Genomic DNA, 21,959 nt, shown 5'->3' on the forward strand with positions numbered 1-21,959 from the left:
TGTTTTAGTATTCTGTTCAGTATTCGGCTCAGTATTATGTTCAGTATTCAGTTCAATATTCCGTTCAGTATTCCGTTCAGTATTCAGTTCAATATTTGGTTCAGTATTCTGTTCAGTATTCAGTTCAATATTCCATTCAGTATTCTGTTCAGTATTTAATTCAGTATTATGTTCAATATTTAGTTCAGTATTCAGTTCAGTATTCTGTTCAGTATTCGGTTCAGGCTGGGATCACACTTATGCGAAGTGGATGCAGTTTCCCCTGCATCCAATTCTCATGACAGGAGATTGTGACTGTCTCTCAATGGAGCCGGTTCACACAGCTCCGGGGCGGCCGTGGACCACACTGCAAAAGGGTCTTATGCATCTTTGGCTCCATTTCAGGCTCAAATTTAGGCAAAAAAGTGGACCTGATTCGCACCTGAAACGGAGAACAGGGACGCACCAGGCCCCTTGCTGCGAGCCGCATCCGCAGCTAGTGTGAACCCGGGCTTAGTATTATCTGGTTCAGTATTCAGTTTAGCATTTCAACACAGTTTGCTCTCCTATTACAGGAGTTGAAACCTTATCTACTTTGTATCGGACAGCACTGAAATCCCAGCTGTGACAAAAATCCCATTCTGTGCCTTGCAAATTTGCATCAGAACCGCATCAAAAACGCACCTGAACTGCTGAACAAACGTTTATTTTTAATAAAAACTGGCATACAATTTGCACCGGACATGTGCAAACCCATCCTTAGGGCTTGAGTGTCTTTTGGCACTTCTAAAATAATACTTAGCACGATTGCTAATTTTTTTTTTATATATATATATATATATATATATATATATATATATATATATATATTTTTTTTTTTTTTTATTATTATTATTATTATTATTATTTTTTTTTTATGTAGATTGTATGCACTAAGCTTGCACTATTATATTTGCATTTGTATTATTATATGATTATTTTAGTATATGCACATAAGCACTTCTGAATTTTAAAGAAACAGCGCGCCCAGTTTTTTTTAAGCTCATATTGCCTAGTTTTGGTAAATCTAAAGTGGGTTGTACGGGCAGATTGTAATGTATATAATGACTCGAAGGCAATTGCCTACTCCAGGACATTGTTAAAGTTGAAATTCCAAGATGCGCGCTGTCCCTTTGGATGTGAAGGCAATGAGAAGGGTAGAGAGGATCTGAGAGAAGCCCAGGGAGGGAGGGAGTGGGAGCTCAGCACTGAGAGCACAAGGGAGGGAGGGGAGAGCTCCTGCAGACCACGGTGCTCTGATGCTGCCTCTGCCTCTGCTGCTGTCACTGCTGCACCGTCCCCAACGCTGCTCTCTGTCACTGCCTGGACCCGGCTGGCTGGGAGAGGTCATGTGAAAGGTAAGCCATGTGTGTGCTGATGCCCAGGGAGGGGATGGCACTGGGCTGGCAGTGTGCATTGTGTGCCATGTGATCTCAGGATTCCCTGGCTGGGGGAAGTTATTGATTGACATGTTTGTGTTGTCTGGGTCTGTATGTTGTCTCCTGGCTGCCCCATAGATGGGCTGTCATGGGACAAGAACCCTTCTACCTGTTACTGGTGACACTTCTCAGGAAGTCTATTCTTCATCCAGATGTCACTTTACTCATCCACGTGTGTATGGAGGAGGGAGGGAGGGGGGATCACTATCACTGCTACTATCAATATTGATTTGTATTTACAATCATTATTTATAAGATTTGCACAGGTGTAATAGAATTATTTGTGTACACTTTGCTGCAGATCTGACTTTTGGGATCTCCCTCTGTCACTTATTTTATTCAGTTGACAGTGCAGTCACCAAACCAAATATTTACTGCAGTCCATATTGGCGGATATCTCAGTTCCTGAACAGATGACACCATACACGGCTGATTGGTACATTTTGATTTCTGATATAATGAAGGTTTCTGCCCCCTGATCTGAAACACCTGTCATATAGCACCAACATAGAGCGATGGGCAGTACAAGGCAGCGAAGATTTGTTGCAATGGAAATCCAATTATCATGTACATGGGAAGTGGATAAAGAAGAGGCCAATGATCAAGGCCCTTCCATTCCTGTGAGCATTGGCTGGGCAGACGTTATACAATCTGATTGTATGATGGCTATACACGCTTTGATACATGATCAATTTTTATTCCAATCAATCTCTCCTAAAAGGAAGACTCCTATAACCCACAACCCATTTGATCAATTGGGGAAGTGGATTTTAATCAATAGTTGGAAGATACAATTGTAAGTTATCGATTTTTATCCCCGCCGTGTGATCTCATGTTCTGATTGATTACAATCTGATCAAATTGATGAACAAAGCATCTTGCGGCTGCTGATGCAAAACAATTGATCACTTTTCACCCTTGTCAATTGATCAAATTTGATCTAAATTGAATCTTGAGTCTAGTGGTAGCCATATACACTTTGGTGAATGATTTATTTTCCAGATGATCTTTTCCAATAGGAATAATTGATCTATAATCAACAACCCATGTGATTAATATGATGCATGGGGAAGTGGATTCTGATCGATAGTTAAGATATTATTGTAATTTAGAATTATAAGTTATCATTCATTATCATTTCCACTATGTAATATTATAAAATGAAGGATCAAAATACAATTATATTCATATTCATCATTTTATAAAATGATGGATCAAAATACAATCATATTCAATAAAAATTGATTGATAATTTTTTTGCCCTGGCCGATCAACTCAGTTTGATCAAATCTGATCTAAAGTGAGTTCAAATCAATTGGAAGAGAAGTTGTAGCTTTTTGATTGTTTGCGATTTGTTCACCAGTTGACCAGAAAGAAAATTATGACTATGATTATTTGCAGATTCAATAATTTTGAGCAGATAGCACATTCATGGGATATTAAAATCGCCTAAACAGTCCTTTCAAATTGTTTCCAATCAGCCATGCCCTTGTACTATGTGTAAAAGATCTACAATCTTATGATCTTAGATCTTAAAATCTAAGTCTACAATCAGATTGTATTTTGGATGGTCAGCTTAATAACCAATCAGACATAATGTTCAATTCACAGTATGCCATTCTTTTTTCTTTTTTTTTCAACAAAGTGACAGTTGTTTTTAGTTGACTATAATCAGACTGTGTCTGAACCTAAAGATCCTTATCCCTGTGTAAAGTGTCAGAAATTGAACCTTTTGCTTCTGTTCACCTGACTACACTCCCGGTAACACTAAATCCGTGTTTGCTGCACCTGACGGCCTTGTGCAGCGTGTAATGTTACGTGTCTTTCACCTCCTGCTGACCATATTGTGAACAATGTCAGAAGTGGGTCAGTGCGCCCTCGGTGACCCCCAGCTTCCGATCCCTTAATTGTATTAGTGCATTAGTTGTAGTGATTACAACAGGAGGTCATCCTGTCCCCTCCCTCACCCAAGCATCAACTTCCATCATTGTTTAACCTTTTTTATCACAACATAATCATCCTGCAGATTGCTTTATGGGGAAACAGTTTGTATTTTGTTTGTATTGTGGGAGCAGAGTGAGGTCCTGATAGCAGTCATACTTCCAGATCACTGTGCTTTACTCCTAGTGTTCCAGACTTTGATAGTAAATAGCTCTGACAGGGGAAGTGCATGATTCAGAGGAGTGTTTGACAGGGTCACCGCGGAGGATCTCAAATCTGCACATCACATGAGCTGCACTAAAAAGAGGCACCTTGAATCATCCGCTAAAAGCACCTTCTTTCACCCAGAATCATCTGCTAAAAGCACCTTCCTTCACCCAGAATCATCCACTAAAAGTACCTTCCTTCACCCAGAATCATCCACTAAAAGCACTGTCCTTCACCCAGAATCATCCCCTAAAAGCACCTTCCTTCACTCAGAATCATCTGCTTAAGCACCTTCCTTCACCCAGAATCATTCGCTAAAAGCATCTTCCTTCACCTAGAATACTCTACTAAAAGCACCTTCCTACACCCAGAATCATCCGCTAAAAGTACCTTCCTTCACCCAGAATCATCCACTAAAAGCACTGTCCTTCACCCAGAATCATCCCCTAAAAGCACCTTCCTTCACTCAGAATCATCTGCTTAAGCACCTTCCTTCACCCAGAATCATTCGCTAAAAGCACCTTCCTTCACCCAGAATCATCCACTAAAAGTACCTTCTTTCACCCAGAATCATCCGCTAAAAGCATCTTCCTTCACCCAGAATCATCCGCTAAAATCAGCTTCCTTCACCCAGAATCATCCGCTAAAATCAGCATCCTTCACCTAGAATCATCCACTAAAAGCACTTTCCTTCATCCGCTTAAGCACCTTTCTTCACCCAGAATCATCTGCTAAAAGCACCATCCTTCACCCAGAATCATCCTCTAAAAGCACCTTCCTTCACCCACAATACATGGAAACTTCTATAGATAGTTATATCTCCTCCATAACTTGCTGGTTGTCTGCAGTCTTTACCTATCTATCTATCTATCTATCTATCTATCTATCTATCTATCTATCTATCTATCTATCTATCTATCTATCTGTGCATCTCAAACAAATAGAATATCAACCAAAAATGTATTTATCTCAGTAATTCAATTTAAAAGGTGAAACTCATATTTTATATAGATGTGTTACAAACAGAATGATATAGTTAAAACATTTTCTTTTCATTTTGATGATTATGGCTTACAGCTAGTGAAAAACCAAAATTCAGTATCTCAGAAAATTTGTATTACATAAGGCCAATAAAAAAAAAAGATTTTTTTATACAGAAATGTTGGCTTACTGAAAAGTTTGTCCATGTACAGTATGGTATGCACTCAGTACTTGGTCAGGGCTCCTTTTGCATGAATTACTGCATCAATGCAGCGTGGCATGGAGGGCGATCAGCCTGTGGCACTGCTGAGGTGTTACCGAGGCCCAGATTTTTTTGATAGCGGTCGTCAGCTCATCTGCATTGTTGGGTCTGGTGTCTTTCATCTTCCTCTTGACAATATCACAAAGATTTTCTATTGGGTTTAGGCCAGACGAGTTTGCTGGCCAATCAAGCACAGTGATACTATGATCATTAAACCAGGTCTTGGTACTTTTGGCAGTGTGGGCAGGTGCCAAATCCTGCTGGAAAACGAAATCAGCATCTCCATAAAGCTGGTCAGCAGAGAGAAGCATGACGTTCTCTAGAATTTCCTGGTAGAGGGCTGCGCTGACTTTGGACTTGATAAAACACAGTGGACCAACACCAGCAGATGACATGGCTTCTCAAATCGTCACTGACTGTGGAAACTTCACACTGGACCTCATGTAACTTGGATTCTGTGCCTTTCCACGCTTCCTCCAGACTCGGGGACCTTGATTTCCTAATGAAATGCAAATTTTACTTTCTTCCAAAAAGAGGACTTTGGACCACTGAGCAACAGTCCATTCCTTTCTCTCCTTAACGTAAGATGCTTCTGACATTGTCTCTAGTTCAGGAGTGGCTTGACCCAAGGAATACAACAATTATAACGCATATCCAGTATACGTCTGTATGTGGTGCCTCTTGAAGCACTGACACCAGCCATAGTCTACTCTTTGTGAATCTCTACCAAATTCTTGAATAGCCTTTGCTTCACAATCCTCTCAAGGCTGCAGTTAACCATGTTGCTTGTGCACCTTTTTCTACCACACATTTTACTTCCACTCAACTTTTCATTAATATGCTTGGATACAGCACTCTGTGAACAGCCAGCTTCTTTAGAAACAACCTTTTGTGACCCTCTATCTGTCTATCTATCTATCTATCAATCTATCTATCTCTTGCTCACATTTGGACACATAGCAGAATACTATGGAATAAACTAATACAGTTTTTCTTCCTTCTGAAAATGATTATATTCTGGCTGCCATACTAACCCTATCATTTTAATATATGAGTAAGGACTTGGTCACACCAGCCCAGGCACTAGGAAGTGTGTGGTGTGCATTGTGTAGGGGCAGCGAGGAGCGGTGTGATGTCACAATGCATCGCACTGTTAACTTATTTTTTTAGTTCTATTGAAGTGTCACAAGACACTGTTTTTAATGCAGTAAATAGCGCTGTAGTGAGTTGTGCTGTCTAAAAAGGCAACATACACACCTACATATGCTCTGTACATTGCATTGTCTTGTGCTAAAAAAAAAAATCACACAGGACCTATTTTATAGTGTGTTGAGCTGACATGTGGTGCAGAGAATCTCACTGCGTAAAGATCGACACATGCTGCATTTTTATGCAGAACCCACTACCACGCATGCATGTGCCCTGTCATTGAGCTTGAGTTGATCTATGCAGCTCAACAGACATGATGTGAACGAGACCTTACTGAACTACAACAAGCATGTGCCAAGTGAAGTCAAAACTCCAGACTGAGAACACTTATGCCGCATACACACGATCAGAATTTCAGCCACCAAAAGACTGATGAGAGCTTTTCATCGGAAAATGCGACCGTGTGTATGCTCCATCAGAATTTAGCTGACCAAATTCCCGCCAGCAAAAATTTGATAGCATATTCTCAATTTTCCAAATGAAAAAACTTTCTATCGAAAATTCCGATCATGTGTATGCAATTCCAACGCGCAAAAACTCACGCATGCTCAGATTCAACTACGAGATGGAAGCTATTGGCTACTAGGTATTGAATTTCCTTTTTCTAGTCCCGTCGTACGTGTTGTATGTCACCGCATTCTTGGCGGTCGGAAATTTGGTGTGACTGTGTGTAGGCAAGACAGTTTGAGCGGAACTCTGTCGTAATTCAGACGGGAAAACCATCAGAGCTTTTTCCAACGAGAATTCCGATCGTGTGTACACGGCAATAGAAGTCACAGGATCAGCATGATATCCAGTCCAGCTAATATTTCCAGAAGGAGAGGTCTGCTGTTCCCCCAGTACAGTTCCATTTATTACTGCAGTGAGTAAGGGTGATGTTATTCACTACAGGGAATTGTAAAATCACTTTATGAAAAGGTCATTTTTTATCTTGACTCAAAGTTAAATGTGCTAAACTTACCTGTGCTCCCTGTGGCAGAAAACATAAAGCTGTTGTTTAGTGTCCTTGGTGTGAAACAGTGCAGATTTGGGAAGTTTCCATTGAAAGTTAAAGTGCTTATTTATTGATCTGAGACCCTGGATGTCAAGAATACATGCACAAAGATAAATAAATAAAGCCCATATTATGTTTATGTTTTCCTAATATTAAAGAATGTAGTATTTATTGTGTCGTTTATGTAGTGTGTATTTTATGATTTGTGTACTTTATGTACTTGTATTTATAAACTTCAAATAATAGAACAGATTCCTCATGCGTCAATGCATTTCAAGGCAATGATGCTCGTCATTATTTATTTAATTTCTCCCTACAAGTCTGGTTCCTATTCTCTGCTTTATATTTGGAAGGTGATTTAGTAACGGCTTGTCCACAGGGCTCATCCATTAGGGACCTTTCACACTAGTAAAAAACACATGCATTTTTGGTGCGCTTTCTGGTTTCCTGATTTTCAGTATGCATCTGTGAAACATGACTTAAAAAAAGGACCAAAAATGCAGATGTTGTTAGCTTTTGATGCGTTCCCATTGGCTTACAATGGAAGGTGCCAATGGAAGCATGCAGGACTTTTGAACGAACGCAGCATACCCGCAGTACAGTGATCTGAACAGGCACATAGGTTTTGAAGGGAAATAGTTTTCCCGTGCTTTTAATAATTATAAAAAGTGTGGCGCTTACATAATCCATATATAAATAGCAATACTAATGTATATATACACAGGCCCGGACTGGGACAAAAAATAGGCTTGGATATTTTAGACTGAGCAGCCAACTTTTCCAGGGACCGGGGGGGAGAGATGTTGGTAGACATTCGTGGGGGTGGCTGGTGTCGGTCCTCCACATTGTAATGTGCAGAGACACTATGATATAAAGGGGACTGCACTGTAAAGGGGCACTGTAATGATTACTGTGCCCCTTTACAGTGCAGTCCCCTTTATATTACAGCTCTCTCTCTCTTGTGTTGCAGTATAGCGTGGCTCTCTGGTGATGCGGGTACAGCGTGGCTCTCTCTGGTGGTGCAGGTACAGCGTGGCACTCTGGTGGTGTGAGTACAGCATAGCGCTTTTGTGCGGGTACAGCATGGCTCTCATGACTCTCTCTGGTGGTGCGGGTACAACCTGGCACTCATTGCTCTCTCTGGTGGTGCGGGTACAGCATGGTGCTCATTGCTCTCTCTGGTGGTGCGGATATAGCGTTGCGCTCATGGCTCTCTGGTGGTGTGGGTACAGCGTGGCTCTCATGGCTCTCTGGTGGTGCGGGTACAGTATGGCTCTCTGGTGGTGCGGGTACAGCATGGCTCTCTGGTGGTGTGGGTACAGCGTGACGCTCTGGTGGTGTGGGTACAGAGTGGCTCTCATGGCTCTCTGGTGGTGCGGGTACAGCATGGCGCTCTCTCTCACTCTCTCTCTCTCTCTCTGGTGGTGTGGGTACAGCGTGGCTCCATCTGGTGGTGCTGGGGCTAATTGTTCCCCCAGCACAGTCCTCTTTCTTTTTCCATGTCTCCTGTAGTACCTGCTTGTTTCCGGGTTTTTTCTTTGGGACTGTAGCTGTCTCCCTGCTAAGATCAATTGGGCCTCCTATCTCTGGGACTACATTTCCCAGGATGTCCCGCTCATTTTTTTCTGATTGGCCCACCGCTGTGGCCAATTGGGAGGGAAGAAGAAAAAGCAGGAAGCTATCTTCTCTCGCGTCCTGTGCTGCTGACAAGAAAGAGGGAAGGGCCGTATAGCGGTAGGCAAGCAGTGGCTGTGGCCTGTGTTAACTCTGTCCAGGGCGCAGTCGCCGTTTACCTCCCACTATGCGGCCTGAACATCCGGGCCTGTATATATATCTGGTGGATTGGATTTTCACAATCTTCCTCCATTTTGGGTAATAGCACACTCATATGATGATCGGGCGAGAGATAGGGTTCAAAATATCATTGTATAGTATTTATTAAAAGTTGTGAATCAATAAAACATCAATAGTTACACTCACTTGTATGGCTGCCTCAAACTGGCACCAGTGTATACAGGGTGTGTGGTAAACTCCATTCTGCCGTGCCTGTCAGTCCAGATATGATATCAAATGGGACTCGGAAGTAGCAGTCCTCTGCTTGGACATACATTTCACCAAGGATGGCTTCTTCAGGAAAAAGGCATCTTCAGGCCCTGGAAAAGTGTGACAAAAGTGTGAAAGGGGCCTAACAGCACTATACCACATGTCATGACCCACATTAGAATGACCATTACCGCAGTGCACATTAATATACATCTCGCTGCACCTGCATTACTGGGCAATGCAACCTTGAGATAGACATATGCTCTGTTGCCTTGTCCTGCACTGAAAAAATTAAAATTAAAAAAAAGTCACACAACGCCTAAAGGCTCCGTTCACACCATACAGGTACGACAAAACGTGCATTTTTGCGCATTCCTGCACTTCACGTTTAGGGCACTCCATTCATTTTGATGGGCTTCCCTACGTGCAAGAAACATGCAAAAGAAGTCCCTGACCCACATGAAAAAGTATGGTACTTTGCATGCACGTTAGTAACATGCATGGGGTGCCATAAAAGTCGTTGTGAACATACTGTGCTATGGAAACCTTCTAATACAGTTATAACTATACAGGCATCATAACTGATTTTGCTTATATATATATATATATGAAAACGTGACAAAATGCACTTGTCTTGCATTCTTTATCTGGTTTTTGACCTATGAAAAACGCACTGTAATCGTGGTAAAATTGTGCACGTTTTCAGCGGCCATTATCTGCACTTTTTTCTATCTGCAAAACGCAGACAACCCTATTCTTGGCAATCTTTTTTTTTTTTGTGTATTCCTGGTTAAAAAGTCATGTCATGTGGTCAAACATCTCTTCTTCCTGATATTGGGGGCCAGGGTTACAAGATACTGTGCAGACACACAGGGGAAGATTTACTAAAATTAGAGCACTCAGAATCTGTAGCAGCTGCGGATGGTGGACAATCAGCTTCTAATTTCAACTTGTTCAATTAGGCTTTAACAAAAAACCTAAAAGCTGATTTCTATGCAGAACTGCACCAGATTTTGCACTCTCCAATTTTAGTAAATCTCCCCCAAAGTGTGCCTATATTCCATAGTCTGTTCAGCTTGAGGCAACATTCAGGCTGTCCTCAAGGAGCAAGCTTTGACTGGGAGGGGGTATGTGCCAAAGGCAAGATGAGATGTGGCGTCTGAACAAATTACCCAATACAGGCATGCTGTGTGTCTGCACAGTGTCCTGTACCTCTAAATGGCCAAAATGATGAAAACTGACCACACTAACAGAAATCAGCTTCTGTGCTTTATGTGGTCAGTATAGAACAAAAAGAATGGAGACTGGCAGGGTCAACCAGGAACTTTAGATGGATGAAGTACATGAAAATTATAGCAACTGTGAGTTGTAAAATACAAATATGTGAACAAACACAAAGAAAAACATGTATAGGGTAACATACACATTAAGAGCTAATGAGACACTGGCACATCTGCTAAATGGCTGTGCATTTTTGTGCATTGCGGGCATGTTCCTGCAACACACAAGTGTGACCGAAATTGTGCACTGGCTTACACTGACAGCCAATTCATTGTGAATGGACTGCATTATGTAATGCATGAAAATGCATGCACTGCAGACCACTACATTTTAGTATGAATGGCCAGTTGACCATTGTTGCCTGTTGATTTGTTCAGTCTAAAGTAGCAACTTTCTATTGGTTGGATGTGTCCCAGGTGGATTATACTATATATTGATAAAGGTAGCCTTTGGTCGGTTTTCGGCTGCTGCCGCCACCATTCTCATTGAAGGAATAAGGAAGTGAAACGTTGCGGCTTCACCTCCTGGTTCCCTACTGCGCATGCACGAGTCGCGATGCGCATTGTAAGTGGTCCCCGCTATCTCCTGCAACCTGTGTGTTTCCCAGGAGACAGTGGGGGAGTGCGAGAAGGCTCCCGCAAGAGTTTATTCCTGGAAGTGGGTGCAGATAATTGTATTATACAGGTATCTGCACCCCCCTCCCCCCTGAAAGGTGCTAATTGTGGCACCGGAGGGGGGGAATCAGATGAGCGGAAGTTCCACTTTTGGGTGGAACTCCGCTTTAAAAAAGGAACATTTATTTGAACACAAAAATGCGTTTCGGGACTAGCTGTCACTTTCTCAGATTATAGGTGACACGGTTTATACATAAAATTAATATAATTTAAAAACTGGATTAAATAAAACTGCCAAAACTACATATATATGAATTATGTAAAATATACACAAACATATATAAAGTGTATGTATTATTGCCCTGTGCCAGTACATGAAATGGACTAAATGCATGTTCATAAATAAATAGAATACACAAATGTATAAAGCTTATAAGAAATAAATAGAGGAGGAAATAGACACACAACTTGTTTCTAAAAGATTTCTGGGGTTTTAAGGGATTTATGTTTAAAGGTGCATTAGAGTCAAAATGGAAAATTAAGCTTTAAGATGTGCACAAAGCATGGCCTACTTTTGAGTAATAATGACATATCTGTATAGTATAGATGTTGCACTACTGCCTCAAACTCAATATTTCCAAAACTGAGCTCATAATATTTACCCCCCCCCCCCCTTTCTTTGCCTATTTTATCCAGATCAATAGCACAGCTATCAAAACCTTCTGTGCCAGGGTGCTAGGTGTAATCCTGGACTTTGTTCTTTCCTGTAGGCCACAATCCAATCCTCCTCAGAATCATGCTACCTCAATCTCTGCAACATATACAGCATACGGCTTTTCATAACCAATGACACTACAAAGTTACTCATTCACTCCTTTGTTATCTCTGGTCTCGACTATTGCAACTCTCTTCTCATAGGGTTATCTCTGCACAGGATAGCCCCTATTGAGTCTACCATGAATGCGGCTGCCAAACTCATCCACCTTACTAACCACTCAGTGTGCATCCCCCTCATGTACAGATCAGTCCACTGGCTTCTTGTTGCCAAACATATAATTATTTTTTTTTTTTAACAACACAGCCATCCACAACTCTGCCCCAAGCTACATTACCATCTTATCTTAAAATATCACCAAAACTGTACTCTTCACTTCTCCCATGTGCTCCTGCCCTCTATCTTCCTTGTCTCTTCCTCCTATGCTCACCTCCATGACTTCTCCAGAGCCTCTCCCATCCCCTGGAACGCTCTACCCTGATATGTCAGACTATCTCCTACTCTGTCCAGCTTTAAAAGAGCCCGAAAAACTGTGTTTATTCTCTAACTTTAGCACAGTTGTCATGTTTACTGTATAGTTCAGGGCTTGACTTGTTTGCTTTGAACCTACGAGCCAGCTAAAAAAGTTAGGAGCCAGTTTTTATTAAACTAACAAAGCTTGTTTGCTATACGCTGTATATAAATGAAAGTTGCTTCATTTTTTTCACACAAATAGAACTTTCTTTTGGAGGTATTTGGTCACCACTGTTTTTTTTTTTTTTTTTTTTTTGCAATATATAAGAATAAAGACCAAAATTAAAAAAAAAAATTATAATAATGTTTTATTTTTTTTGCTATAAAACGTAGCCAATAAAAAAGAAAAGAAAAGAAAAAATTCTTCATAACTTCAGGCTAAAAGGTATTCTGCTACATATCTTTGCTAAAAAAAATCCCAATAACTGTATATTGATTGGCTACGACATGGCATTTGCATGACAATTATAGCATCTACAAATGACGGTATATGCTGTATACTGGATTTTGTTAAAATTATTATTATTAGTAATGGTAGTAATAAGCAACTTATAGTGGGACTGTGAGAGTACGGTGGGATTCTGCCCTGGCTAACTGACACTGACATCACCAATCACACTAATACATGATCAGTGCAAATAAAATGCTCTCTCTCTCGCCTGTCACTCACTTTGATGATCGACGGGTCCTGGTCATTGATCATTGGCCAGGACCAGGAGATCAGGATCTAAAGGAGCCAGTGAGACCGCAGCCGCAAATGCAGAATCACAAATTGCTCATGCCTGGGGCTGACAAAAGCCCAGGTGCCAGGACGCAATTTCTAGTCCCCATTGGCGACCCGGCGCCTGGGATTTGTCAAGCAATTGTATAGTCTTAGTAGCTCATTGAATACATTCTCTTGTCTGAAATTTGCTTCTATGCAGCAATCCTTTATTTTACTTTTCAGAATATGCTCTCTTCTGTAAGGGTTTGTTCACACCTGCTCCAAAGCTAAAATAGTGAGGGGCTGGTATCTGTTGTGTAGAGTCAATGCATTGTACTTTTTTTTTGTTTGTTTGTTTTTTGTGGAAACAGGGCACATTGAAAACAATTGTGTTCTAAATGCCCTTACATAGAACCTACTTTGATCTGTGCGGATCAATGCAACTCAACTAAGGTGGTGGGAACGAGCCCTAAAATAACAGGTCCGCCATAATAGCTGGATTACATTAGCTGCTAGTATAATTCTGGCATCTCCAGAAAAACAAAGGATATCTTTTTAAATTAGGATCTTGAACATTTCCCAACCAATGAATTCACTTTTTTACCTGCACTTATTGCAGTGCCAGAATGGCTGATTTTCTTCCCCGAGTCTAACATCTTAATGAGAGTTGATTGACTGAAGGGGTAATTTTCAGTCTGTTCTGTGACCACTCGAGATATCCATAAAGGTTCAAGTGGAAACAGGTCATTGTAAGGGTCTCTAATAAACCAGCCCCAGTATGTTTATGTCTCATCCCTCTATTACATAACTGACAGTAGAACTCACATACGGCAAATGCCTGACAGCTTACTTTACATAGTGGAAGCGTTTTTTTTTTTTTTTTACCTTTTCCTAGTTTTTAAAAACGCATCTATGATATGCATAGGAGAAACATTTGTACATACAGGGACAACAAATCAAATTCTCTGTACATTATGTCCAACAGAGTTGTTGGAGCACCATAAAAATATAGAATATTACAGGAAAGGCTGTATTTTATTCTAATAAAACTATACTAGTGTTATTTTGTAACCATTTATTATATAGATATTTATTTTCAGAGCATGTCTTTAAAATGCAACCCAACTGCATGCAATGTTATTACAGATTACAGTCCCGGAAATGGGAATCTCTGTATACTACAACTTCACTATCAATAGCTGATGACCCAGTGTGATTTGTGGGTACTTACTAGTACTAACCTCAGAAAACTGCACTATATTGATTGATGTGATAATGGGCCTTTCAGAGTTTTTATTCCCCCTCTAACTATGCATGTCAGACTGTAGAATCTTGTTTAAAGTTATCCCCAGAACAAGAAGTGGTAAGGGGAATTCAAGTGGCTACATCTGTTCCAGGACAGCTATCTATCTTACTCAGCCTTTCTCAAACAGTGTTCCTCCAGAGGTTGCTAGGAGTTCCTCAAGCAATGAGCAATTTCAAGATAATTAACCGCTGACACCAAGGAACTTTTTAGCGATTTGTAAAGGCGAAATGTTTCCAATGACCACAAATGTAAGGGGCATTCTTCCCAGTGACCATCATAACGTAAGACGAGTTGTAAATATAGTAACTATTAGCAGGGGTTCCTTGAGACTTGAAAATTATTGCAAGGGTTTCTCCATCTCAAAAGGTTGAGAAAGGCTGTACTAACCATTCTTACTTATTTTGGGAGATTTCCTCAACCTGTTGGGTTTTAAGCCTTCCCTACTTTATCCAAAACTAATAAAAGGTTTGGATTATATACTTTACTTGGCTTCACTACTTTTTGACCCAAAACAAGCATGCAGTTTATAAAATTGAGAGTGAAGACAGATAAAGCAGAATGTCGGTGTGCAGGAGACAAGCATAGAAGACTATTAGAACAGGAAGTTAAGTGGATTTACCTGTTGGGGACATGCCCCCCACAGGCATGAACCACAGTTGGGATGTGAATCTGTTTCTCAAATTACATCATCCTATCCCATCCTGCTTTAGATTTTGCCCCTTTCTCTGAGCCCTTGTACACATGGTCGGATATTCCGACGGAAATTGTCCGACCGGACCGTGTTGTCAGATAATCCGACCGTGTGTGGGCTCCATCGGACTGTTTCTGTTGGAATATCCGACCAACAAAGTTTTAGAGCTGGGCTATAAAAAATTTTGACAACAACTTTGTCCTATCGTTTGTAGAGAATTCCGATCAGACAAAGTGCCACGCATGCTCAGATCAAATTCCTAGACCAAAGCTATTGGCTACTAGCCTGAACTTAGTCCCGTCGTAACTAAATAACCTCATCACGTTCTGAACGATCGGATTTTCCAACAACTTGTGTTTTCCGACAACCGTGTGTATGCAACACCAGTTTCGGACAAAATCCGTCAGACAAAATCCGATGGATTTTGTTGTCGGAATGTCCGACCGTGTGCACAAGGGCTGAGAGCTCTTAGTGGGTTCCTTCTGTGCTTGTGCTTATATATACATATATATATATATATATATATATATATTTTTTTTTTTTTTTAATCCTGTCATAAATGTATATAGGTATATATTTTTTTATCCTACCATAAATCTTGACTCTACGTTGTGTTACTACCACAAAGTATTTTATTTATTTGAATATTAGTCTACACTTTCACTTTCTTCTAAGGAATACATTTTTCCTTTGGAATAATGACGTTCTAACATCTCATGTAGCATTTTTACACACTTCTCTTTAGGCTCAACAATTTTTATATTCCTTTCCTCTCCCCTTTCTCTTGCTGGCTGAAAACAGGTGTAGTCACTCACCACTTGAATGATTGGTGGTATCAATTAAATATGCAAATTTTCAGTGACACTAACCTGTGTATGTGAGTATATACATATATCTTGCCATATCTGTTTCAAACTAGCTACGACTAATGCCCCGTACACACGAGAGGACTTATGTCCGACAGACTTCCAAAGGAGTTCCGCCGGAGTTCTGACAGACTTTTCGGCCGAACGGACTTGGCCACACACGATCACACTAAACTCCGACAGATTCGAACGTGATGACGTACGACCCGACTCGAATAAGGAAGTTCATAGCCAGTAGCCAATAGCTGCCCTAGCGTCGGTTTTAGTCCGTCGGAGTAGCATACACACGAGCGGAGTTTTCGAAGGGGACCGGGTCCGGCGGAGTTCCTTCGGGAAAATTTGAAGCATGCTTCATTTCTAAAGTCCGTCAGACTTTGGTGAATCAAAAGTCCGTTGCAGCCCACACACGATCGGATAGTCTGACGGACTCGGTCCTTCGGACTTTGGATGTTGAAAAGTCCGCTCGTGTGTACGGGGCATAAGGCTATTTCTGAAACGCGTCAACTTGTTTTATTGTCACTCTGATGTACCAATAAATAGGATTACAATCTTACTGGCTCTTCTTATTATTGAAGTCAGCTCAAGTCAACTAAAAACAATGAAACAAATTTAAAATAAAATAGTACCGGATTACTAAAAATATAAAAGCTGTGTGACAAAGACATGTACTATAACATAGTCTCTTCTAATATACTAGCATATAAATATAAAAAAGGTTGGGTAATAAGCAGTTTTTATTGTTATGAATAAATTCATATACAACATATAAAGATGTAAGAAATGATATACATCAATACTTAGGTTGTATGTCTTTTGAAATTGACTGGGTTGTATTGATGTTTTTCTTTAATTTTCTGTTATTTTTCCTGCATAATATTGCAAATGAATGTTGGTAGATAAAAGGCAAAAAAAATATATAAAAGTAGAATCTTAGGACTAAAATACTTCCCTGTCTTAAAAATTTTGTGCCCGTACTGTTGCCCTGTAAGCTCAAAACTGCACTTGGCATATACAGGCAGGGTGGATTGGCCGATGTTTGAACTTCTTAGCTATGTGCAAGAGACAGAGCCACTCACCGATGTGAAGGGTATGAGTGTTCAAATGAAATACATACACAATCCAAAGTGGTCTGAAAACTGCATACACTGATATTGATTTTATATCAGGAGATACCTGTTGACCTTGAAGGACATCAGCTGCGTGTATAGTTAAGTAGATATGGTCGAAAATGATTTTACTCTGTTTATAATTTGCCAATAAATGGACACCTCCATTATATAGTTTTTTTTTTCGTTGTGAAACATATTTTTATCTTTGTTAAGGCTTCATTCAGGGTCTACTCAGCCTCTAAGTCCTGTACTGCATGTTATTTAGGGGAAGTCAATAAAAAAAAGCAAAGCTGATGCCGTCCCCTTTGTCAGAGAGTGTATCAAGATCTATATGAGAGATAAGAAATGTTAATAATTCTTATACTAACTTGTTACTTAACATGAAAAAATATAGCTGATGCTAGGCAATTAAAAAAAATGCAGTTTAGTCAAGGGGCCCCAGTTGGTTAGAAATCATGGTGCATTTTTGAGAAATTCAGCTTCCTTAACCCATTTGTGCCTAAGGGTAAAACAAATCTTAATGCCTAAGCCCAAATTTTCGACTTTGACATGTGTTAGTAAAACCTTATACAGTATATCACAACTGCTGCTTTGTGCATCCTGGTGGATTATACCTTGTTTTTCTTCAGGACAAATTGGACTTTCATCTGGTGGTAAATTATTATCAAAGGAAAACTGGCCCAAAATAATAAAAGAAAAATCTTTTTTTATTTTTTTTTATTTAGCTGTATATTTCAAAATAAATTCTCCTGCTCCTAACGATCACAGCCATACCACATATGTGTATGTAATGTGTTGTTCGCACCCTTAGTACAACCCAGAAACAATAGTGTGCATCTTTCTTTCTTTGTTACCCTAGCTAAAACACACTGACACTAACTGATATTGATTAAATAAAAACTGTCCAAAAAATGCCGACTCTGACCTTGATCAAACCTTTTTTATTTTATTTTTTTATTATTATTTATTTTATTTTCTACATGCACTTTTTTTTTTCTCTCTTTGCAAGGACAGAGAAAGATACAATGTACCCTTCTCATTCATTCTAAGTGACAGAAAACACGGGGCGGGCTTCAAAGTGAGTGATCACTGTGATAGCCAATCAGGGGCTATCACAGCGATCAGGTGACCCGACACTCAAAAACTCACCCGGTGCATAAAAAATTTGCACACACATAAAGAGTGACACAAAAAAGTGCAGACGGGTACACAAGCCCTCTAAAATCAGAGGGCCTTGTCATGAATCCCCCGGGGCGTTAGGCTTCTGACAGGGACAAGGACACTTAAAACTTGGTCTTTCTGGCCGAAAGCAGGCAGACCCCGTTCTTTGGAAGGTCTGCCGAAACAGACCCACCCAAATACTAGGTGAGGCTCCCCGAAGGGAGACCCCAACCCTAGGGAAGAGGGCGAACTAAGCCAGAAGGCCACGTCCACCCCCTCCCCAGACTTTCAGGACAGGCCCTGGAACCTGTGACCCTACTCATCACAGCAAACGAGTTCCGAGTCCCGATCGTTAGTACGGGGCCCGGGGCTCACAGTGAGACCCCAGTCTCTGTGCTGGGAGAGAGCCGTGTGGTGGGCTCTCACCACAAAGGAAGGAATGCAAATATGTGGCCCCACGGAAAAAAAGCCCAATCCAGTGGGGCCACATATTTATGTGACGTCGGCATCAAGGGGTTAAAATGATACACCTGTAGGGTGTCTTCCCCAAAGCCTTGCCAAATAACTAGCATTCTTATGCCGCGTACACACAATCTGAATTCCGGCCAGAAAAAAACCGATGAGAGCTTTTCATCGGAAAATGCGACCGTGTGTATGCTCCACCGGAATTTAGCTGTCCGAATTTCCGCCAGCCAAAAATTGATAGCATGTTCTCAATTTTACAGAGGGAAAAACTTTCTATCGGTAATTCCGATCATGTGTATGCAATTCCGACACGCCAAAAATCACGCATGCTCAGATTCAATTGCGCGACAGAAGCTATTGGCTACTGGCTATTGAACTTCCTTTTTATAGTCATGTCATACGTGTTGTAGGTCACTACGTTATAAATGATTAGAATTTGATGTGACCGTGTGTAGGCAAGACAGCTTGAGCCGAATTCCATCGGAATTCCGTCGGGAAAACCATCAGAGCTTTTTCCGACGAGAATTCTGATCGTGTGTACACGGCATTATTGATCAGCGCCATCCTACGTATGTGCTAGGATGGATGGTAGGTTGAATGTGCCCTCATAATGGCTACAAGCGTGGTTCTACTGTATTGCTCATGAAATCTGCACTCTCTCCCCCTGTCACAGCAGTGCTGAGGCCAACTGAAGCCTCGGTTGGTCTGCAGATATGTTATGGAAAGCGAAACTAAACCTGCCAAGCATTTTAAGCTGTAAATGTGCACAAGACAACATAAAATGCTTGATTAAATAAAACAAAAGGCTGGGGTACTTTCTGAGACACATTTTGAGAATGATAAAAAAAAAACACAGCTTTTCATCAATAATTATGCTTCATCCAGATGAACAAACATTGGTGTTGAGCCACCAGTAATCAAGTCAGTAGCTACATATTTTCCTAGTTTATCTAAAAACGTAAAGTTTTCTTTTTTCGCTTTCTACCCATTGTGTTTGCCTTTAACACAGCGAGTATTTCTAACATTACTGCTGAGTGCGCATTTCTCATTGACTTCTCCCATTGTGCGGTGTCCTGCTTGTTAGCAGCGAAGTAGAACACCTACCCTTAATGCTTTGCCGTCTATACATCGCTCAAATGAAGTTTCAATGAACCTTTAAACAGAATTAAATGAATTGTGTAACTGCTGAACAGTGCTAAAGTACTGTTGTGCGGCTATAAAATAATCAGCTAAAAATAGAGAAAAGTGTTATAACAAGAAAATTAAGGCCTTAAAGGATCGTCTGTAATGAACATAAAGCAATTGATGGTATGATAGAGTAATTATTTTCGTATTTACATCATTAACGATTGTAATTTAACGTTAATGTCTTGGTATTTTATGCTTTCTCATTTGCAGACAAAAGCACATCTGAGACATCATCAGGGAGTAATTTGGTAATATAAAGTCATGAATAGAAACACTAAACTATGCTCAGAACTCTGACAAGCACAGTGCTGCAGAATAACCTCATTTTCTGTTTATTATCTGCCTTTATAATTCTGTTTACCATCGTTCGAATTAATGGCTAGATAAAATGTATGCAGCGTTCTTCCTAACTTAACATACCGTCCTGGCGCTAAACATTTTCTGGGTAGAGAAAAGGCAAAGAGGCCGAAACAACAAAATATATTATTAGATAAACCGGTGAGATCTAAACTATCCCTTTAATAATATCTTTAAATAGACACAGAGCGAATCAGATCAGCTTCAGGCAGCCCCTGCCTAAGCCCTTTGAAGACTTTTTTTTTTTTTTTGTCTGAGAGGCGTACATCCCTCTCTGAATACGAGAGAATCCTTTCTATCCCTTTTGCCCATTTGGGAGTTCGGAATATGTTTGTTATGCAATGAAAGGCAAAGCAGATGAACTGTGCAGGGAAAAGAGGATCAAATCGACCCAGATCAAAAATGGTAATTTATCTACATTTTTTTTGTTTTAGCCTAATCCGATTGTGTCACGTGGACCTTCAGAACAGTCAAGAAGTGATGCGCAAACCTGCATGGCATGAATGTTAATTTTTTTTGGTTTATTTTCTCTTCTGAAATATGTGTTTTACTTCTTTTATCCGGGTTGGATGAGTGTACAACATTAAACATTTTTTAGACCGAAGAGACAGACTCTTGAGATTAAATTAAGTGCAGGATTCAATTATTAGAATATGGCATATTTGGTTAATCTTTGACACATTAGAGCTTTAATTTTGTATTTGCGGTGGCGAGCAGGGCACGATATTGGGCATGGGTAATAATTAACATCGCTGGCTTCCTCTGCTGTGACAGAATGTATTACCTTCATTCTCTTAAACTACAAACACAGTAATGAGTCTGGTGCAAGGCTTCAGAATACACAATGTACCTGCAAGACAATATGGGCTCCAGTGAATGCTGCGTATGATGGGGCTTTCTTTATTTTAGGAATTGCTCAGTTCTCGCATTATGGGAGCTGAGGCTTTTTCTCCTGCTTCATACCTCTTCAGTTCGGACAAATAGAGGACATTTAAAACCTAGTATATGTGGCATGCAGCTAGAGCCATGGAAACTATAAGGCCTCTTGCATATGCCAGATTAGCATTCAGGGACAAAGAAAAATAAATAAACAACAGACTTTGTTTCGGATTTCCTCTTTCGGATTGACAACATTTATCAGCATGTTCATGATATATAGGCTTTACATCGAGTCTTAAAGTGATACTAAAGTCTTGTTTTGTTTTTCTTTAAAAATAACAAACATGTTATACTTACCTGCTCTGTGCAGTTGGTTTTGCACAGAGCAGCCCAGATCCTCCTCTGCTCAGGTTCCTCTTCGGTGCTCCTGGCCCCTCCCTCATGTTGAGTGCCCCCACAGCAAGCAGCTTGCTATGGGGGCACCTGAGCCGAGCCACAGCTCCCTGTGTCCATTCAGACACAGAGCCACAGCCTGGTCCCACCCCCTTTCTCTCCTCGTTGGCTCACTGACTTTGATTGACAGCAGTGGGAACCAATGGCACCGCGCTGCTATCTCAGCTAATGTGGAAGAGAGTCCTGGAAAGCCAAGTCTCTTGTGCAACAACGCTAGATCTAGATCAGGGGTCTCAAACTGGTGGCCCTCCAGCTGTTGCGGAACTACAAGTCCCATCATGCCTCTGCCTGAGGGAGTCATGCTTGTAACTGTCCGCCTTGCATTGCCTCATGGGAGTTGTAGTTTTTCAACAGCTGGAGGGCCACCAGTTTGAGACCTCTGATCTAGATGGACCTCAGGTAAGAATGGGGGGGCTGCACACAGAAGGAGTTTTATCTTAATGTACAGAATGCATTACAGGCATACCCCACTTTTAAGTACACAATGGGGTTTATTTACTAAAG

At 40.7% G+C, this 21,959-nt stretch overlaps 1 protein-coding gene across 4 annotated transcripts in view; it reads left to right on the forward strand.

Moving 5' to 3' along the window:
- The first annotated feature begins 1,250 nt into the window (after positions 1-1,250).
- The window catches only part of RARB (retinoic acid receptor beta), a 1,106,099-nt gene continuing 1,085,390 nt past the window's right edge, over positions 1,251-21,959 (forward strand). For 3 of the 4 annotated variants that reach the window (XM_077491425.1, XM_077491424.1, XM_077491427.1), the window contains exon 1: positions 1,251-1,376. The gene's annotated coding sequence lies outside the window, so the exon portion shown is untranslated. Of the gene's footprint in view, positions 1,377-20,452; positions 20,529-21,959 lie in introns of those variants that run through there. The other variant, XM_077491426.1, reaches the window with a different exon arrangement.

This window comes from Lithobates pipiens, unplaced genomic scaffold, assembly GCF_037356315.1.
Source record: "Lithobates pipiens isolate NorthernLeopardFrog02 unplaced genomic scaffold, aLitPip1_a1.2 Scaffold_19, whole genome shotgun sequence".
NCBI classification, from domain to species: domain Eukaryota; kingdom Metazoa; phylum Chordata; class Amphibia; order Anura; family Ranidae; genus Lithobates; species Lithobates pipiens.